At 37.0% G+C, this 20,898-nt stretch overlaps 1 protein-coding gene across 11 annotated transcripts in view; it reads right to left on the minus strand.

The window, feature by feature from the left end:
• LOC132158541 (myocyte-specific enhancer factor 2D homolog) overlaps window positions 1–20,898 on the minus strand; it is a 62,616-nt gene that overhangs the window by 37,257 nt on the left and 4,461 nt on the right. Inside the window, exon 1 of one of the 11 annotated variants that reach the window (XM_059567985.1) lies at window positions 5,449–5,612. The exons of 9 other annotated variants lie outside the window; for them this stretch is intronic. The gene's annotated coding sequence lies outside the window, so the exon portion shown is untranslated. Of the gene's footprint in view, window positions 1–5,441; window positions 5,613–20,898 lie in introns of those variants that run through there. One more of the 11 variants, XM_059567984.1, reaches the window with a different exon arrangement.

A 20,898-nucleotide genomic window follows, 5' to 3' on the forward strand; every position in this document is an offset into this window, starting at 1 on the left:
CACTCACACTCACACACACACACACACACACACACACAAACACGTTGTCAGCAAGGCATTTCTCACTGCTCTCAGAGCAAAAAGGTGAGCCGTTGTATGATGCAGCTGTCACACACACATACAGGGGAAGGTGTTATAATTTTGAGTTGCGGCTTGCTCATACCACTAAGGAAATCCTGCGGAACCAAGCTTCAGCGTGCAACACAAGCAAAGCAACATTTACACAGGCTTGCAAACAAGTGAAAAAACACCTTGGTGTAAACACGTCGAAAGACACCCTGCTAGTGAAGAAAAACCCAAGAGGGAAGAAAAAAAAAGTCACAAGTTTGTGACCTTTTACTATATCGAGTAATTCTCCATCTTCAAGTAGCTCTGACCCAAATGGTTGGGCTGCATTGCTTCTCGCAGGGACGCTGAAGTACCAGAGCTCCGCTGGGATAAGCGCACGCTGCACTCGTCCATGTGTGGGCATATGGTATTCTTTGCGAGCGCGTGTGCATGTGTAAGCATATCTCCTACATGGGGTGTGTGTGAGAGAGCCCAGTTTTGTTATCCCTGCCTGTAACTAGAGGCAGAGTGGCCTGGGGCTTGGAGATAAGGGACCGTGCCAGAGCTGGGCTTGGACCGGGTCCAAAGCTGTGCTGAGAAATCCATCACCTTCCCAGCTCAGAGCGGGAGGTCACCGACTGGGACAGAGAGTCATTTAATTTGGCCGTTTACAGTTTTCGTACATTGGTACTATACAAAACGCCCCATGACCACAGCTCTGTCACCGCCAGCAATATCTCAGCACTGCCGGAGCTAAAAGCTATTTTGTACTGAGGAAGAAAACTAAACGTGCTGATTAAGATATTGTGACAATAGAATGTAAATTACAATGGATGTGAATGGAGACCAATACACCAAAGAATTGCATATATGTGTTTACATCATATAAATCAATGATTCCAAGTGGAAATTTCATTTTGCAAACTTATGGAAATGAAAATACATTTTACACATTTACTCAAAAAAAATATATATATATAATCCATGATTATCACATAATAAGAGCAATAAATCAGTTTTTATCACTAGAAAACTCCAATGCTAATGACTAAATCAAAATGGACACAATCTACTTTTCTTAATACTTATTCCTGGTCTTGTGGTGCATAATTTGTTTGCATGTGTGATGTCTTCAAAAAGTAACTCATCCCTTTGAACTACATGTCATTTAGAGACCGCTTTTCATCAAAGCAATTCCCAATGGATAAAATCAAGCTGAAGTCTTGTTGAATATTCCTTTTCGCTTAGAAATAAGCAACATTATGGATAGCGATGGACAATATTTTGGTACCATATCAGTTAGTGGCCGTTATTAAAGATTTTTTATCGTATAGGTATTAGTCAGTGCTCATTTCCCCCATTAACAATGTTAAAGGCGACTTTAAGCAATTCTCTGTTTGAATTTTTTGAACACTTGTAGCATTTACAATTCATTTTAGTGTTTTAAATATCTTTTTATTATTTAGACAGAATAGCAACATTGTAATATAGGCCATGTATAAGTTTACCATCTGACCAATCAACAACATATCAATATCAGCCAGATTGTCAGCCAGATTGGTATTAACTCATTGGTATACCCATTAAGCAAAATAGGTCACAAATAATGTTTCATATTGATTTTAAGCTCAATTTCCAAACTATACTAGAGTAAAAGGAAATCAAAGCAAGCTTATCTGCTATATGACTTGAGAAGAAGACAAAAAACAAGCTTGGCTGGTCCAACATGGAGCACAAAGAAATTGTGGTAGAGCAAAGGTGTTTTGTGGAGACACCCTCATGCTCAAGGTTTATTTTTAATTGATTTTTTTAGTGCTGTTCGAAACATTAGCAACAGGTAAACTGGGGCAAAAATGGAGCCTTGTGAGACCCTCCAGCGATTTACTCCAACCTTGGGGTTTTTACTGCCAGCACCAACTGCAGGATATTTCCAGCCTGTTGACTCACCCTCCCCGCATGGCAGGAACTCACCCTGTCCAATATGGCTACTCGGCTGCTGACCGCAGCGCATGATTTCTGTTTTTCAACACAGACGTTTTTCCAGTACACAACGTATACTGATGATACAGCAGTGTTCGATGCCGAGTGCCGTCACTGGACTTACTCCAGGAGTGGGGAGATGGTGGTGGTGGTGTAACGTCTGACAAACCACAAGCGTAACCCAATCTCTGAGATGGGGGAAGGCGGTGGGTACGGCACTGCAAGGACAGCATTTCAGGGGGAGGGGTGTAATGGATCTGTGGTCTTCAGCTTGTGAATCACTCCATTGCTGTCTGTCTCGTCAACTCTGAAAGCAAACTACAATGCTAGGTTACCACTTTAAACCCTAAAAAAAGTGTTTCTTTCTGATGTGAGGCAGTTCCTTCTTCATATTCTCATGACAAACAAAACACTTATGAACAGATAAAACACAGTTATCTGTTGTGTTTTCTACAGTACCTTAGGCTGTTGTTTACACCAACTTATCGTTTCAAGCATCAGTGTGGACAATGTGGTCAAACTTGTCAGTTTACAGCAGTGCCACATGGCTGAGCAAAGCCAAAGTGATAAAACTCTCAGGCTACTGCATCAGGCTACAAATACCGATGCAGACTAACATGCTGTTCTAGGGTCAGGTAAATCTTTTTCCCTGTCACCCTACATGACCCTGATCCGTCACTAGGGATCTAACGATTAACCGTGATTAATCAGGTAGGTCAAACAAATCGCCATACAATTGGAGTAGGAATTTATATGAATGTATCTCTGAGGAGAAATGACCATCTTTAGAAAAGTTTACACAGTATTTTCTTTTCATCTTGGCTCTGAACGATGCATATTAGAGTAGTGTTCATAAGCGCAGCGCTGCTTTGTTTACAGTGGTAACCAAGGAAATGCTGTATAACTTCTGTTCATAAGCGCCACCTGCTGGCAGAGGCTGTTTCTCAATATGCATTCTTCAGCGATCTTGCGCCCTTGTGTTCTCGCTTTACGTCATCATTAACCGTTGAAGTTCAGTTGCAATTCTCAAGAACGCAAGTACAGAGGATGCATGGAAATGCCCGGATGTGTTTTTGATATCAAGGATGCATTGAATGCAGACTTGAGAGAATCGAGCCATTAGAAATCACAGAAGACGTTGCGGGCAGCCAGTGTACGGAAACCTGTTATCTATAATCTCGCTCCCGCAAATACTTGACAGCTCTTGAAAGTAAACATTTATCCTTTTGTTCTGCTTAATTTTAATAAAGTTATAAGACCCAGAGAAAGTCTGCAGTATTTTTATTGGCATATTAAAATGAATCTTAACAGTCATAGTTAAACATATAACGCTGTAAAATAAGACGGTATACACAAGTCCGTTCTTTGCGTTCTTGGAATTGAGAAACAGAGTAATCTGTGTCTCATTCAGCTCGTCTGCTGTTTCGTTCAGATGTGTTTTATGTAGTACAGTTTCACAAAACTAAAGTCAGACCTTTCTGTTTTTGCTTCAAATTTCAATTAGTCTAATTTAGTATTAATTTAGATTAAAAACTACTCATGCTGCATGTATGCTACATCTTTGTTTGGATCATGATTCAAATCCAATGGTTACCTCTCATTTTAAATGGAAAGAACAGACAAAGCCTTAGTTTGCTCATATTAAGAGACTTCTTTTGTGTAATTTGTTTGATTAGGGGTTTGTTTTAACATTTCTATTTAATTTTGTTATATTTCAATTTCACAAAGAAACATGCAGCAATAACCTAATAAAATGACACCTTTTCATTTCCTGTATAATGTCTTCAATCTAATTTTGTAAAAAAAAAAAAAAAAAAAAAAAAAAAAAATATTGTGAGTTGAGTGATTCGTTACATCCTGAGCCACCACTAAAGGTCTTGGAGAAACAAACACACCTTCCCTTGCATCATAACGTCATTAAAATCAATGTGACATCTGGAAATGAGAGCGTGTTGCCAGCGGTTCGTCATGACCATCTCATAAGTGGTTTAGTTACACAACAAAACAAAAGTTCAAACAAAAGATAAGCTTGTCGGTTCAGTAATATATCAAAATCACAATCAGAAGACAAGGAAGATGTCATTTGTGTTTCTGTAGAAAAGCTCAAGGGTGAAAGAGAAGCGCAAGTAATGCTGGATAATGAGACAATCTGATACGCCACAAGACTAGCAGCTACTACATACATACATACATACTGATCTTTCTTTCCTGTTAATATTGACGTACTTTTTCTCAAGTGAAAAGCACTGTTAACAACAAGAACATATTTTTTTCTGCTAAGTCTACACAGTCCTCACCAGAAAATTAATAACCATTTTAAAAGTTAAATTATTATCCAAACAGGACTGTAAATCGGTTACTATTTGAGTGAAAAAAAGATACAGTATATATACAGTATATATATAAACACACTGACTTTATGGATTTAAAGACAATTTTTATTAAACAGATATGATTTGTTAAAATAGCCTTAATCCAATGAAATGAGCAAGAACAAAATCTTAAAATAGAAGTCATTATGCACTACTATTCAAAAGTTTGGGTTTAAATTTTGCTCACCAAGGATTTTTTTAAAAACAGTAATTAAAATAATTATTATTTTTTGTATTTGTTGCATATTTTGTATGGTTACATATTTTGTAATAACTTGTATACATATGTAATTTATTTCTGTGATGGCAAATTTTCAGCATCATTACTCCAGTCTCCAGTACCACAAGATCCTTCAGAGATCATTCAGGTAAGCGGATTTGGTGATCAAGAAACATCTTTTATTATCATCAGTGCTGAAAACTTCTTTGACAGAGTAGAAAGTTCAAAAGAACAGTATTTAAATAAAATAGAAATCTTTTATAACATTATAAAATTTATTTACTGTCAATTTTAATTAAATTTAATACGTCCTTGCTGAATAAAATGATTGATTTCTTTAAAAAACCCAAAACGTCTGAAGGGCAATGTATGTTTTTCATATTGAACTAAGACTGAAACTGCAGGTAAAATCATTAGAATGTATTAAACTGAATTCCTATTCCAACACACTGAAAAGTAGTAGTATTCTGACAAAAGTGCATAAAAAGCAAAAGAAAGAGATTGAGAGAGAATTCAGAGATGTGTAGTGAAGCTGTCACGCATTACAGCACATGGTTCTGTCACACCACACCACTCTTCAACGCTCGGAAATACCCTGAAGGCAACACATTGTTCATGTCAACCCCATCTCTTAGTGACGTTTACGGAATATACAAACTATACTAAACTATTTTAGGATGTTACTGCTCTATTTTTGTGTCGCATTCAGTTATTTTTACGAAAATCAAAGCGTTCAAATATGAAACTACTGTACATAAAAGGAAACGAAGTTACAGTATCTTAAAATAGCGTAACTGGTATAACATTGAGATCCTTCTTACCCCTTACAAGTAATGATGAACAAAAAGCTTCCAATTCGATCCTCACGGTTCCTTTCCAGTGACCAAGTCAAGCAACAAATAAAATCCAAGTGGACTACAGCGTAGCCTGTCCCATGACCTATGCCTGGCTGGCAGTGGAGACCGGTTCAGCAATGAGCTTAATGCAGAGCACTCAGACCCCCAGCCCTCCTCTCAGAGACCCCCACCCTTGCCCTAATATGCCTTTAGCAACTGCCTTCAATCCATCAATGTCTTTGGATGTAATTGAGAGGGTGGATGGGTGTCAGGATTGGGACGCTTGTCAGTATGTCAGATCCTCTGTTCTCTTGCCTGTACATGTGTGTGTTAAATGTAGTGGCAGCTGCCTACACACCTTTTGTTCCGACACCCCCTTGCGACGTCTCTGCTGTCACAGCTGTACCAAATTCAACTTTTCGGGTCCAAAGCTGCTGCAGGCGACACCCCACGCCGGATCTTTTTTTTAAATAAAAAATCCTGCACACTAGCTCTATATTAAGTATGGAAGCCTCTTTATATACATAAAATGTAGCAATAGCCTGTTGTTTTTAGTCTCTTCGGAAGAACAATCACGGTTTCACCGAGAACAAATCTCAAGATTTGCCCTTTCCTGACCTCAAAATCTCAGAAGGGCTTTCATGGGGTGTGGGAATGCAAAGGCCATGGGTCTGTAAAACTGCAATGTCATTGAGTTTCCAATGGGAGGGACAAAAAAAACATTTTGGGCACAAATCACGCTCTGGCACTGAGAACGTTATGGGTTGAGGAGGAGGTCTGGACACCGCGGCTTCTCACAAAGAGTAACTTATATGGATAAATGTTGTGGATAAGAGAACGGGGTGAAATGAAACCCTCCCTATGCTAAAATCAAGCTGGAAATCTGCCATTAGTGAGAAGAAAAAAAATACAAACATCTTTAACATAACACACACAAGCCAAAATCAAGAGGACACATTAGCTAGAACAACAAAAATCATTGACTGGTCATCAGTCTGCTAAGATCCTGCTTGCTTGTTAACTCTCTTTCACTTTCTGTGCAGTGAAAGAATCGCATATTCAGGTTTGGGATGTGCAATGTAATAGCATTGAACAACATACCTCACAAACATGTAGAAACACTTTAAAATTATATTTTGTATATTTATTAAAAAATTATACATTTTGTAAATCACGGTTTTTAAATAAATATTAAAAGTAAAAACTTTAACACACACACACCATAAATAAATAAATAAATAGATACTTTTTTGTAATGAGACCAGTAAAAAGGCAGAACAGAAAAAAAAAAATTACTGGCAGAAAACAAATCCTTACTGTTGTTTAACATATCATTAATTGCTTACCAATTTGAATAAAATTGTATATGGAGAATGATATCTGACACTTTCATTTTCTCGTATGTAACTCTTATGTGACTTATGTGACATATTCTTCAAAATATGAACGAAAGAAGATTTTACACAGGATATGAGCAAAGATTGTTTCGTTTCCCTATTTGTACGTCGTCATACAAATACAAGACAACATTACCTTAAATCCAGGAAGAAGTTTGATTTTCAGGTTTTTTTTAGTTCCACATATAGTATGAGCATGGGCAGAAAAAAACGTCAGTTACTCCATCACGTCTTTCCATCTCCCCTTTCCAAGAAAACGCACTGTCATAGAAGGATTCCCAGCTTGCGTACAGCTGCGTGCATGTGGCCTTTTAACTAACCTGACCAAATAACAGAACAAGCACTGTCCTATTTAAATGACTTCAGCTGAGTTCTACAGACAAATATCGCTGTAAAAAGCTTCTTCCAGAAGTGCTTAAACATTTCAGATGTCCCTCAGTGAAATCTAGCTGAAGAATAAACATGCTTTTCTCATGAACTGATGTAAAAGAAAAGTGCTGAAAAGAATCAGTCATCACTAAAACGCTCTGTAATTCAGAGAAACACTGTATCTCCCCACCTAGTCAGATGGTCACAGCTACAGGGTAAAGGTCAAGATGAGTTAGATGAGTCCTAACAGACAACACAACCTGTTTGTCTTTGCCTAAGCCCCTTCAGCTGCTACTCGAGAAGACACTGCCACAATCTGAAATCATTTCCTCTGATCCTTCAAACAGTTCTCAAGCTGGCACAAGCAAGAGCTTCTGTTAAATCAAGACTTATTCCAAAATCTGTCCAGATTTACTCTAGACATTCACAGAACATAAACACAAAAATGTAAAGCAATATAGACAATACTTTCGACTTTCGAAAATTGAGCAGTCTGTAAAACTCGCTGACACAGTCCTGCTATTTAGGTGTTAAGGGTCTATATTTATTTATATTACAGATGCACATTTTTTAAACTGCCTATTTTGGATCAACGAATAAACATACAAAGCTGTCAAATATTATCTTTATATATTTATCAACAGAAGCACAAGCTGAAATTGCTGTCTAATGCATTTTACGTGTCTGCTGAACCGAAAAATTATGTAAACTAAGCATATAAAATGTATCTGTAGCTACACTTATGTCTGGCTGATAACAGAATACTATTTAAGAATAATTTTAACACCAAAACAAGCATTTTCTGATAAGCTACTTTGAAATAATATATATTGCTAAAAGCGCTATACAAATAATCTTGTATAAAAACAGTAAAACCTAAAATGACTCTCTACAAATGAATTTAGGCAACGCAATATTTCACATATTTATTAAGATTGGCTAAATAGTTCATTTAATAGTGTTTAAATTAAATTGTTAGCATTTTAAAAATTAACTTTAAGTGAGCATTAGATGAAGGCAAAGGTAATCTAAATGTAAAAATAGAGGAAACGAGCAAGAACAATTAAACCACTACAACACTGCCTGTTATTGATAAATGTACAAATTCTCTAATACTGTCTGATAACTCATACAGTACCACTCTATCATGCATGCTTAGATGATTGCACTGCAGCTTTCCACGTGCTGGGTTGATCAGAGTCTAAACCAGTCAAGGACATGAGTAAACGTCAGGGCCTTTACTATGAGAAAGAGCCAGCTGTCAGTAAGAGATGATATCTTCTCTCTCCGATGTTTAGGAGGATGAGAAGTGATGGTCTCTGGTGTTAAAAAAAAACAATTCTCAAAAGGTATTAAACATGAGAGAAGCGGCCCACACACACACAGCTTCTAGCATCCTACTGAACACTCAAAGGAGCTCACTCTCTCTCTCTCAAACACACACTTCTCAGAAACAGCTGACATTTCAACAGGCAATAGCTGACAGGCTACAGGTGGGAAGGGCACAACCTCTTTAACCCCGTACATCCCCTCAACCCCCAACACAAAGCCCTTGTTCTCAACCTGGAGCTTTTATACTCTGAATCACACGCACATACACACACACCTGTTAGTACCGCAGAGGAACTGTGATAAACCCTTCCTCCACCGCAGGTTATTTATTTCGGATGGCGGCCTCCCCGTCTCCCTCGCTCTTCCTTTCAGTTTCCTCAGCGTAGCGAGACTCCTTGTTCTGTCAGCGTCTTTAATAACCTCAGCAAATGTTTCTATTCACTGTGTGCAGCAAGCAAAATGTTCAGATGGCAACGTCACGTGGGTCTGACATGCAAGCTTTGTGAAGGACTTTTTTTACTCAGTAACTGAAAACGGTTTTTGTTTCTTTAAAATAATGTCATTTGGTCCTTGTAAATAAGCAAGAGTCAAACAGGCTGTATTTTGCTAGGAATGCACCACAATAGAATATGTAGCCTATATCAAAAATGAATTGTTTAAATTAAAACCCACACACACATACACACTAAAAACTACTGTTGCTACAGCACAGCTGTTCTTCTGAAAATTCTATTCATCAAACAGTCCTGAAAAAACGTTACACTTTACACAAAAATATTAAACATTGCTAATAATACAAATGTATATTATTATTCATATTCAACATTAATAATAATATGAGCACCAAATCTACAAATCAGAATCATTTCTGAAGGATCATTTGATACTGAAGACTGGAGTAATAGCTGCTGACAATTCAGCTTTGCCATCAATGGAATAAACTACGTACATTCTAAAATACATAAAAATACACAGTTATTATAAATTGTAATAATATTTCATAATATTGCTGTTTTAGCTTGTATTTTTGATCAAATAAATGCAGCCTGGGTGAGCATAAGCAATCAGGCAATATTATTTCAAAAATCTTACCAACCCCATACTTTCTAAATGCAGTGTTTTGTTCATACAATTTTTTTAGTACAAGCACCTTAACTCAATGTGTCAGGCATATATGCTAACCAACAGAACCCAGCTGACTTAGTCAAATGACCTTAAATGTCTATATTTAAATGGCGTGAAGAGTAAACGAATAACTTAAGTCAAACATCAATGAAATCTAGCCTTTTTAAAAGCTTGTAACACATTCTGGTAACGCACTTAATAAAGACTTGCAAAGTAGAAGACAAGAAAAAGAAGAAATAAAGAAAGAAAAGTGCTGCCTGCTGCCCTCAAGATGGACTGTAGGAGTGCTTATGTAGCATCTGAAGATTCCGAATAATATAAACATTGGCTGTAATCCCCAGAAGAAAACATGTAGTGGTTAAGATTCACAAAATCCTTGCTGAAGGCAGATCATGGAAAAGATGCGTAAACATTCACGTGTAAGCAAGTGTGCGGGATAAAAGAGCACTCTCTAAGAGAGACAGCAAAGAAAAACACATATTTCATTAATCAATTAAATCCAACTCACAAAAATAAAACATTAACATGACTCATGGGGTAATATTTTATAAACCTCTACAAAAAAATATCCCATGGCTGGATCTGATTGCCCGACCTTGCTTTGTTGTTTCAAGTGCTTTCAGAGCTCCATCTGAGAGAAGCGTGCATATTCACATGAGTAAACACTCATAAACACTCATAGTCAGTGTCACATTGGAAGTAGAAAGAGGGGATTTTTTTACTCCCTGTACCTCCTCCCTCTCTGGCATATTTCCCGGCTCTCCATACTGCTGCCTGCATCTCCTGTGATGAGATGAGAGGAGGCCAGCCAGCAATCTTGCATTAAAACATGGCAGAGATCGGCCATACTGAGCCTCAAGAGCGAAGGAGACAATGTGTGCAGATGGCCCAAGACAAGAACCACAGCTATACTGCCACAGAACTGTAGTGCCCCATGAGAGAAAGAGACAGCAGCAAATAAAATAGCACAATAACGTGAAATACAGCTGCAAGCAGCAATTATTGAGGCCAGGCACTATATTGAATTGTTCTCAAATGTAAACAAAATTGCAAGCATAAATATTTTAAGTTTTGACCATTAGTTGACGCTGTAAACAAATGGCTTCGTTAGCCTTACGGTACCTTCACACGGGGCGACGGCGTTAACGCTTGATGGAGGGCATTTCTGAAGCTTGGTGCTGACGTGACCGTCATAGTGACAACAGCCAATCACATTAGTTTTCTGGTGTTGCATGAATGCCATTGGCTAGCGTCTGCACCAGGATATTTGCATAAGGTGATCTGACTGCCTGACCCCTGTGTTGGAGCTTAAAAAGTTGAAAAGTTTTCAACTTCTGCCACAAGCAACGAACCCAATGTGACGCGACAGACCCAGAAATCACTAAGGCAACGCCTCTCAACTCCAATCAAAGTAAATGAGAGGCATTAACGCCGACACCTCGTCTGAATGGGTCATTAGGGTACAATGCAGACTACGATTTTGTCCAATTAATGTGTGTTTGTGCTGGATGAAGTTGAGCAACATTTGTTTTATAAAGTCAAGTTTGGTCTGGCTTTACAACTTAAAAAAAACCGCTGGTACAATTTCAGTCAAACACAAAACATTTACAGTACCAAGCATTTCAAAACAAATTATGACTTCAGTCTATCTTTTAGTTGGTCGGTCAGTTGTCTGGCTGGTGTTTTACTTCCTTTCCAGCTTCCTTGGCTATTTTCATGGTGAAGGTTTTTAAAGTTTTCATTAAAATTTTCATAAGAGAACTTAAACCAATACAATTCAATAAAATATGTTTAAAAGATACCTTCATTTGATATTAAATACTTAAATACTCTAGTATTCGGCATTGTGTATTAGTGATCTGATTCCAGCAATTATTGAATATTTTACCCACAGTAAGGTTAATTTCATGCAATTTGTCGTTTGTACACTGATCCCTTTCATTTTGCCAATTGTTGATAACATAGGATACTATGGTAATTTTAAGATCTGACGAGTGACATGGAACACTTTTCCTATAGATTGTCTGATATCTAAGTTTTAAAGTGAACATACATGCTCCTAGCTTTTGTGAGAAAGTTTAATTTCAGCTGCTGATAGCATTGCGAAAAGACTGTCAAGTAGGGTGGTGGAAAAAAATCGAATGTGATTTTCATGTGCATCTCGTCAGTAAAGACAATCCTGTGATCAGTAGTAAAATCTCCAGCATGTACGTTCAAATGGAGCAGCATTTGCTACACAGAGCCGTAGTTCACTGACAAGCTATACAAAATCGCGTTCAAAATCACAGGTGATTCATTGCCGATTATGAACGCGACTTTATGTAGCTTGTCTGTGAACTAGTGCTCCGTGTATTAAATGCTGCTCCATCTGAAAGCACTTGCTGGAGATTTACTACTAATCACAGGAGTGTCTTTACTGATGAGAACGAGATGTGCATGAAAATCACATTAGATTTTTTGCACAGCCCTAACTGTCAGTTTGTCGACTTCATATCAAATTTGTTAGCGTCTTACAAGCAAACAATTATGAATACAAAATATATACTCAATCATTTTTGTCAGACATGGACTTTAGATAACCTGACCCAAATTGGTTGAAGACTGGACAGATTTTGAGAAGAAAAACTACTATTGTTTTTACTAAAATACTTAATAGCCAACAAGTAACATGGCTGTCATGGCTTCTAATGACAAAAGAGTCTCATGAATTATTGGACTCTGCATCACCCTAAGACATACGAAGAAGGTATGAAGTGAAATGTTGACATGATCAAACAATTTTTCGACCCTTGGGTGCCAGTCCTCAAGAGGGTGCCAATGACATTGTCTTCTAGACCAAAGAAAGACCTGAAATGTAACTGACAGTTTGAACGCGAGACCCTAAAGTTGTTCTGAGGACAATTCAGTCCCACCCCAATCAGCATGCCAAATGTCTCAACTTTCCTTCAAACTGTTCCAGGGACCACCACATAGCCATAGCTGGAGCAATAGTAAGAATACTAATGAACACAATAGGGCCTACGTACCTGCAGTGTTTGGCCCCAACCTAAAATAAGGGAGAATGAAAGAAAGAATTGGAAAGAAATCAGATTAAAAGGCTGAAGTAAGAGAGAGAACAGGAGCGAAATGAGTTGCAGGAGTGTATGGTTTCAGCACTTGGCTTCAATGCTTGCTGTTTCAGCTGTGCGGGAGTGATGGCCAACCCTTGCTCTCACGCCACTGTAACCCCGTTAGTACGTCCGCTATCCAACACATGCAACACTAGGTTGTGCGATTGTGCCGCCCAGTCAAACTAACAGCAACACTGCGTTCAAAGATTTTTACAAGTATTTTGCAGTCCATTCATTAACCAAGTGCTCCACAATACAGGCCATTAATGCTGATGCAAAAGAAAGGTCCAATATCCTTCAGTGATGACTAAACCCATATTTTTAAATGATCGAGATGTTTACTTTCCCTCATTTCGTTCCAAACCTTTATAATGTTATTTCTTTATAATAACACAAAGGAAGATATTTTGAGAAAAATTTGTTTTTTTGTCCATACAATGGAAGTCAACCAAAACTGTTTGGTTTTACCAACATTCTTCAAAACATCTTTTTTTGTGTGTTCTACAGAAGAAAGGAAGCCATACAGGTTTTGAATGGCATGAGGGGGAGTAAATGATGACAGAATTTTCATTTTTGGCCGAACTATCCATTTAAGCCTTTTTAACTCAATAAGCCTGAATGTGAAACAGAGCTAATCTCTGTGTTAGGTCATATATCATTAGTAAGCCAGTTACTGAATGGAAGAACAGAGGAAGAGTTGCCGTTATATCTGTCTTTATTAGAACATGGGATTGAAATCATTAAGATCTTATTTTATCGTCTCCTACATCACGCTGCAGAATCAGGTACAAGGTTGCAGTAAATGACTTTGTGTGTGTTCCCAAGGGAAATATCAGTGTCGGGTATGCACAGGTTACACTAGACGAGTACTGACAAGATGACAGTGAGTTCTCTGCTTTTTTCTGGAAAGAAAAAGCACACAGAGTCAGACAGAGACAGAGAGCTGATGAGTAAAGAAGCTGCTATTTTGAAAAACATATTATTTTTTGTCCATATAATGAAAGTCAAGAAGTACATTGGACCTTATTGTCTTTGAATGTATGGACCAAATAAATAAATAAATAAATAAAATCACAGATATTTAATAAATATCTTCTTTTGTGTTCTACAGTAGAAAGTCATACAGGTCTGAAATGACATTAGGGTAAGCAAATAATGACAGAATTTAAATATTCAGATGAACTATTCCTTTAAGGAATACAATGTAGGCAATAAGCAACAACAAAAAAATGTTACTGGTTCTTCATGAGATAAATATTTTGTATTTGAATATCAAAAAATGCTTTTAACTTATATAGGTCATGGCTGCCGGTTTTATGCAATTGGATATTTCATCCACTAACACTTACATTCAGCAGAGGAAAAAAAACATAATCTGGATAAAATGACGACTAAACACCACAGTCATACAAGAACCAAAATATCCTCACAGATTCAGACAGAAAGGAAAAGCCATTCACCATATTTAGAGCCAAACTTCCAATGGTTTGCATAGATTAATCCCAAACTAAAAATAAACAGAATTAGATTTTTCAGGTTCTTTTTTGTTTTCCTTTTAACTGCACGCCTGGAATGAGGTCACCACACATCATTTTAGCTCGAGGGGAATTTTAAGGAATTCAGTACTACTGATGATGACATATTTTAAGCTATCATATTAATTCTAATCAGTGTCGTGGAGACTACGTGAAAATGTCCAAGCATGACAGATGTCTCAGCTGTATTCATTAATCAACCATTCGCATGTTAACCAGAGTAAAGGCAGCAATTCCATCATTTACCTAATAATGAATTCGGTGTCTTGCATAATAAAATTATTAAAAGATGTTCACACGAGGACCAATTATTCATGCTTATGTCTTTCTACAAAAATGAAAAATGGTTCTTTGGTGTGGTTAAGAATACTGTGAATGCATTTGTGCTGCAATTACCTCTGATGCAGTGAAATGGAAAGAGAAAATATGATGATGAAATCGCATGATATGCACAAAGGCATTAAAGAGACACTTAAAGGTTAAAGCTGGGCACTCTTCAAGCAGCAAGAGCATGAATGGTGCTCTGTCTTTTTAACCCATGTGTTTGTGTGAATGCATGAGTGGTGGTCTTTATGAGGGATACAGCTGCTCTCTCCTCATTAAGATGACACCAGTACTTCAGCATTGAGGTAACAACACTGTTCTCTAGACCTTGTTTGGACAGCAAAATCTAGTCCAGAAATCTTCTAAATCAGTCTAGAAAATTCATGCAATCTCAAAGAAACGGGAACTTGGATGGGGTCTTGAAACAACTAATAGAATGGAATTTCATAGATAGCACTTTGTAATAAATGTCATTAATAATCATTATTACATTAAATGATGCTTACATCATCATTACTTAACATACATTTGGGGAAATGTCATGAAAAAAAATTTATTTAGTGATGCAGTGATATCGAAATTCTGCCAGATGTTTATTTTCATGTCATGGCTGATAACCAATAAATGATAAATTAAAATCAAATAATAAATTAAAAATTATTTAAAATGTCTACATGAATTTAGGCACCACAATATTAGAATACTTAACTTTATACATGTAAAAATAATGCATGAATAAAATATATATATATATATATAATATTTATATTATTGCTGTCAAATGATTAAACGAGATTAATCACATCCAAAATAAGAGTTTTTGTTTACATGTGTGTGTTGTGTATATTTATTATGTATATATAAATACAAACACATAGAGTATATATTTTGAAAATATTTACATGTATACTTTTGTATTTGTATATTTTATATTATATATATAAATATATTTAATATGTAAACATGACATATTTTTCCTAAATATATACACATGCATGTATTTGTATTTATATGTACAGAATGAAATACACAGTATACACTAGGGCTTGCACAGACTCAAATGCAGACTCTAAAGCGCTCCACAAGACATGTGTCATTATATTACTGGATGCTTGAAACCAAACGGGAGAACAGCTATTAGTACAGGTCAGTTAATCACTATTCTAATATAATGCGCTGCTGCTATGTAACGCACACACATAACTAAACCCAACAGCTTCCCTACTAGTAGAGAGACACTGCCAGGTAGAATGAATTCACACACACATTCATATGAATGTAATCTTTACTGTCTTACTTTACTTACTTTATCTGATTTAGAACGAGGAGAAATGTAACAAATATAACGACCCAAAGACAAAAGAACTGATAAAAATGAGCTGTTATAGGAGCAATAGCCATGTGGGCAGCGCTTTTTCATATGCCACAGCAGTGCACAAGGTGTTTGCACAACTCCAGACTTATTTGTTCATTAAGGACATCAGCGACTAGTCGACTTCGACTCGACTTTCAATACATAAAAGTCGACTTTAAAAAAAACAGAGGTCATTCAATCCCTAGTATACACACATATAGTATGTAAACAAAATTGTTTATTTTGTATGAGATTAATCAAAACTAAGTGTTTGACTGCCAGCACTAGGACTGGTTAATGCGTTTCTATCATGTTAATGCAATAATTGATTAACGCCGACAATTATTTTATCGCGCAATAACGCAGTTTTTTATTTTTTATGAAAAACAGACCATGGGTCACAGAAGGGGTGGGATATTTAGTAGTACTCGCTTGGGATTAGGGCTGTAACCGCGTCACCACGGTGGTCGGTTGCTACCGCGGTTGTCTACTGCCACTGGCGGTAGTGCACGTGACGTCACAAACTCTATAGCAAGCATAATACAAAGTTTTGTATATAAGTGTAATAACTGTAATAGTTGCAAATTCTAAGTCTATGGTAATTAACAAATTACCTCAAACACAGCGTTTCCTTTAGATTGGCAGATTTGAGCGTAGGAAAATACAGTTTATGCAGTCAGCAAATTAATTTAGTGTTAAACGATGGATCTTGTTGGGAAAGCAAATACCACATCACCGATCTGGAGTCACCTGGATTCATGTCACCCATCAGCGTTTGCACAAGTTCTCGTGATCGCAAACGCTGGCTGGTCAGGTTTGCTGAGGCTTTCTCCAAACTGGCCAAATACAAATGAGACAGCGATAAATAAAAGACGGTAACAAGAAATTCGGCAACGATTCCTAATTCAAACAGAGCGCGTGCAGATGAGGAGTTACTGGGCTTGCTTGGTGGTGGAAAAGTAAACCGGACGCAACACAACCGCGTTGCGACAGGTTTAGTCTGTCTAGTGTCTATTCGCTTGTTAAGTCTGACGTCACATAGCAACGCTTCCGTGTCCAAACACTCTATCAGTTACCACGAGAAAACAACAAAAGGTGCTAATATAAACTCACAATGTGATAGAATACTAGTGAAAAAATTATAATCTTAACCTTTAACTCCATACCGAAGTCCCAGCTAGCCAGACAATGAAAATATAAATATAAAAAATATATATAAAAATTATTTGTGTTTGGGACGCTGTGAGCACGGGGACTGTAGTGTATACCGTAAGTTTGAAAGCGTTTAGCTTAAATTATTAATATGAATAAACATTGCTCATAAACGGCTGCTGAGGTCATATTCTCAAGTGAAGCGAGTTGAGGCTTGGACCCGGAAACAGCGCTTCTTACGTCATCACTTAACAACCGAATACAGGACATTTGATCTATGTGTCAGTAGCCTACCTCACAGACCGGACGGGGATTTATCATGTCTTGTCGTGCAGCTTCCAGTGTAGCATCACTGATTATAATGAGTATTGCGTCCGTTAGACAGGGTGTATTTAACTTTCTTATTTAGGCTACTTTCTTGTTTAACTGCATTATTTCTTTGATATTTATTTTAGTGTTTTGCAGTTCATTTATTTTAGTGTTCGGCGTTCACTGACAGAAGTGCTCAAATAAACACGAACTGACGAGTTAAATAGGATGTGTCAGATGAGGGAGACAGTGCTGGGCTGATGTGCATACATATATATAAAAATATCCTGTATATAATATATATAAAATATATTACATGCATGCACAGTTTAAGTCAGCTTTAATCACCTTTTTTGGTAATTCCATGAATTAACTGACCACAACACTGATTGCACATAGTTTATTTTGCAGTTTGATATGAAAGGATACGCACAGAGGAAGCGCGCACCGGCGACTTTGAGCACAGGACCGTTTCCTCGCTCGCTTAACTTGCACCTGATAATAAAGTGAAGTGGAGCGCATGTCTGAAACGTCTCCTGTTCAGTCATTCTGCGACTGAATAAATTCACTTCTTGTCATGAGAAAAAGTGACAGAAGCAGTGGGTGGTCATCCCCGCCCCTACGTTAAATATTTTGAATACATTAAACTGAAAAAAAATTATCGCCTTCGTTAACGAGCAAATTTTGACACTAATATATTTATACATTAATATATATATATATATATATATATATATATATATATATATATATATATATATATATATATATATATATATATATTAGGGGTGCACCGAAATTTCGGCCGTCGAAAATTTCGGCCGCCGAAAATTTTCGGCCGAAATGACATTATCGGTTTCGGGCCGAAATAAAAAAAACAGCCGAAAACGTAAAACGAAAATGAATGTCACCTGCCCCTCCCATCCGTGAGCAAGCGCTTAGGTTTCACTCACGGTCGAGCTGTTATCACGCGTCTGCCTGTCAAAGATTAAGCATGTCAAAGGGCTGTCACAATCAAAAAAAGCTTGTCACAAAAGCTGCACAATCGATCGGACCAACCAACACAAGTTTTGAAAACAGGGAATCGATTTTAACGGCCTTCTCTCGGAGCGCATCCACCTCGTCACAATACGCTCGCAGCGAACGCGCGTCACACAGTAACTGCAGGTTCTGACACACACACAGAGCCTATTAGTGCATAATATCAATGTAGCCTTCAGTAATGTTTTTCATTGATGTTATGGCAGTCCACATTGCTGACTTGTGCGCGTCTCAAGCGCCCTCTTTACGTTTGCCCTAATGCCTGTTTAGTTGTCGGTGGATTTGCCTATATTTGGCGTTGAAAAACGGATCAACGCCAAATATAGGCAATTTACTAACGATTCAATGAACACTTTGCCTATGTCTCAAAAATCGAACAGGATTTTTTTTTCACAAAAGTGACAGCCCTATACGAGAGGACACCAAAGTTGCAATATGTAACATTTGTTCTGCAAAAATCTTGCACAATTTTTAAAAAACTATTTTATTTGATGGAACATAAAACTTGAAGAATAAATATTATTTATATTTATTGTAAAAAATATTTTATGTTTTGTTATGTAACTGTTAATAAAAGTTTGATTATTATATTGTGATTTTTCAATTCAGATCCATTAAATCCAAGCAATATATATATACGTTTTTAAAAGAAGCCATTTTCGGCTTCAGTTTCGGTTTTCGGCCAAGTGCATCCTAAATTTTCGGTTTCGGCGCAGAATTTTCATTTCGGTGCATCACTAATATATATATATATATATTTATATATATATATATATATTTATATATATATATATATATATATATATATATATATATTTATATATATATATATATATTTATATATATATATATATATATATATATATATATATATATATATATATATATATATATATATATATATAATATATAATATATAATATATAATATATATATATATATATTTTTTTTTCCACACCGCGCCACCGGCGGTTGTTGGTCCATGACTACCGCGGTGGTAAAAATCAACCACCATCACAGCCCTACTTGGGATGGATGTCATCACGCGTCTCAACCAATGAGAGCACTTGGGGTGGGCCTAAGACTGCAGCAGCGCTCACACGGACGCTCCTGATCAAATTATTTAGGCTAAGCATCAACATTCACAAACCACTTTATAGTGTTATAATTTAACAGAAGTTTCCTATAGCATGTGAAGACCGCAGATAATCTCTCTCTTAGCCCAATGGAGTGCATCGTTTTGTTAACTTTGTAGTTTATTTTGAATCATTTGGGACGCGATAGTGCTGGGAATCGAGTTTGATACTTTTTAGGCACCGACCAAAAAATGTTTAGCGGTTAGGTACCAAATTTATTAATTACACAAGCTGCGTAGGGCCTCCGAGACACCAGGGGTGCTCTCAAAGATGATTTAATTTTAGCTTTTTTTGTTTTTGAATTTGGCCAGCAGATATTAAAAACTAGGGCTGTGACGGTGGCTGATTTTTACCACCGCGGTAGTCATGGACCAACAACCGCCGGTGGCGCGGTGTTGATAAAAAAAAAAAAAAAATAATAATAATAATAATAATATTATAATAATAATATTATAAATAAATATATATATATATATATGAGTGTCAAAAGTTGTTCGTTAACGAAGGCGATAACTTTTTTCAGTTTAACGTATTCAAAATATTTAACATATAGGGGCGGAGATGGCCACCCACTCACAACTGCTGCTTCTGTCACTTTTTCTCATGACAAGAAGTGAATTTATTCAGTCGCAGAATGACTGAACAGGAGACGTTTCAGACACGCGTTCCACTTCACTTTATTATCAGGTGCAAGTTAAGCGAGCGCGGACGGTCCTGTGCTCAAAGTCGTCGGTGCGCGCTTCCTTTGTTTATATCCTTTCATATCAAACTGCGAAATAAACTATGTGCAAGCAGTGTCGTGGTCAGTTAATTCATGGAATTACCAAAAAAAAGGTGATTAAAGCTGACTTAAACTCTGCATGCATGTAATATTTTTTATATATATTATATACAGGATATATTTATATGTATGCACATGTCTATGAAATCAGCCCAGCACTGTCTCACTCATCTAACACATCATATTGAACTCGTCAGTTCGTGTATATTTGAGCACTTCTGTCAGTAAATGCCGCCTGCAAAACACTAAAATAAATATCAAAGAAATAATGCAGTTAAACAAGAAAGTAGCCTAAATAAGAAAGTTAAATACACCCTGTCAACGGACGCGAGCGACGAAGCGCGAGAAAATACTCATCATAATCAGTGATGCTATACTGGATGCAGCACAACACGACATGATAAATCTCCCGTCCGGTCTGTGAGGTACTGACACAGAGTTCAAATGTCCTGTATAGACAGTAAACCTGTCGCAACG

This window comes from Carassius carassius, chromosome 15, assembly GCF_963082965.1.
Source record: "Carassius carassius chromosome 15, fCarCar2.1, whole genome shotgun sequence".
NCBI lineage: Eukaryota > Metazoa > Chordata > Actinopteri > Cypriniformes > Cyprinidae > Carassius > Carassius carassius.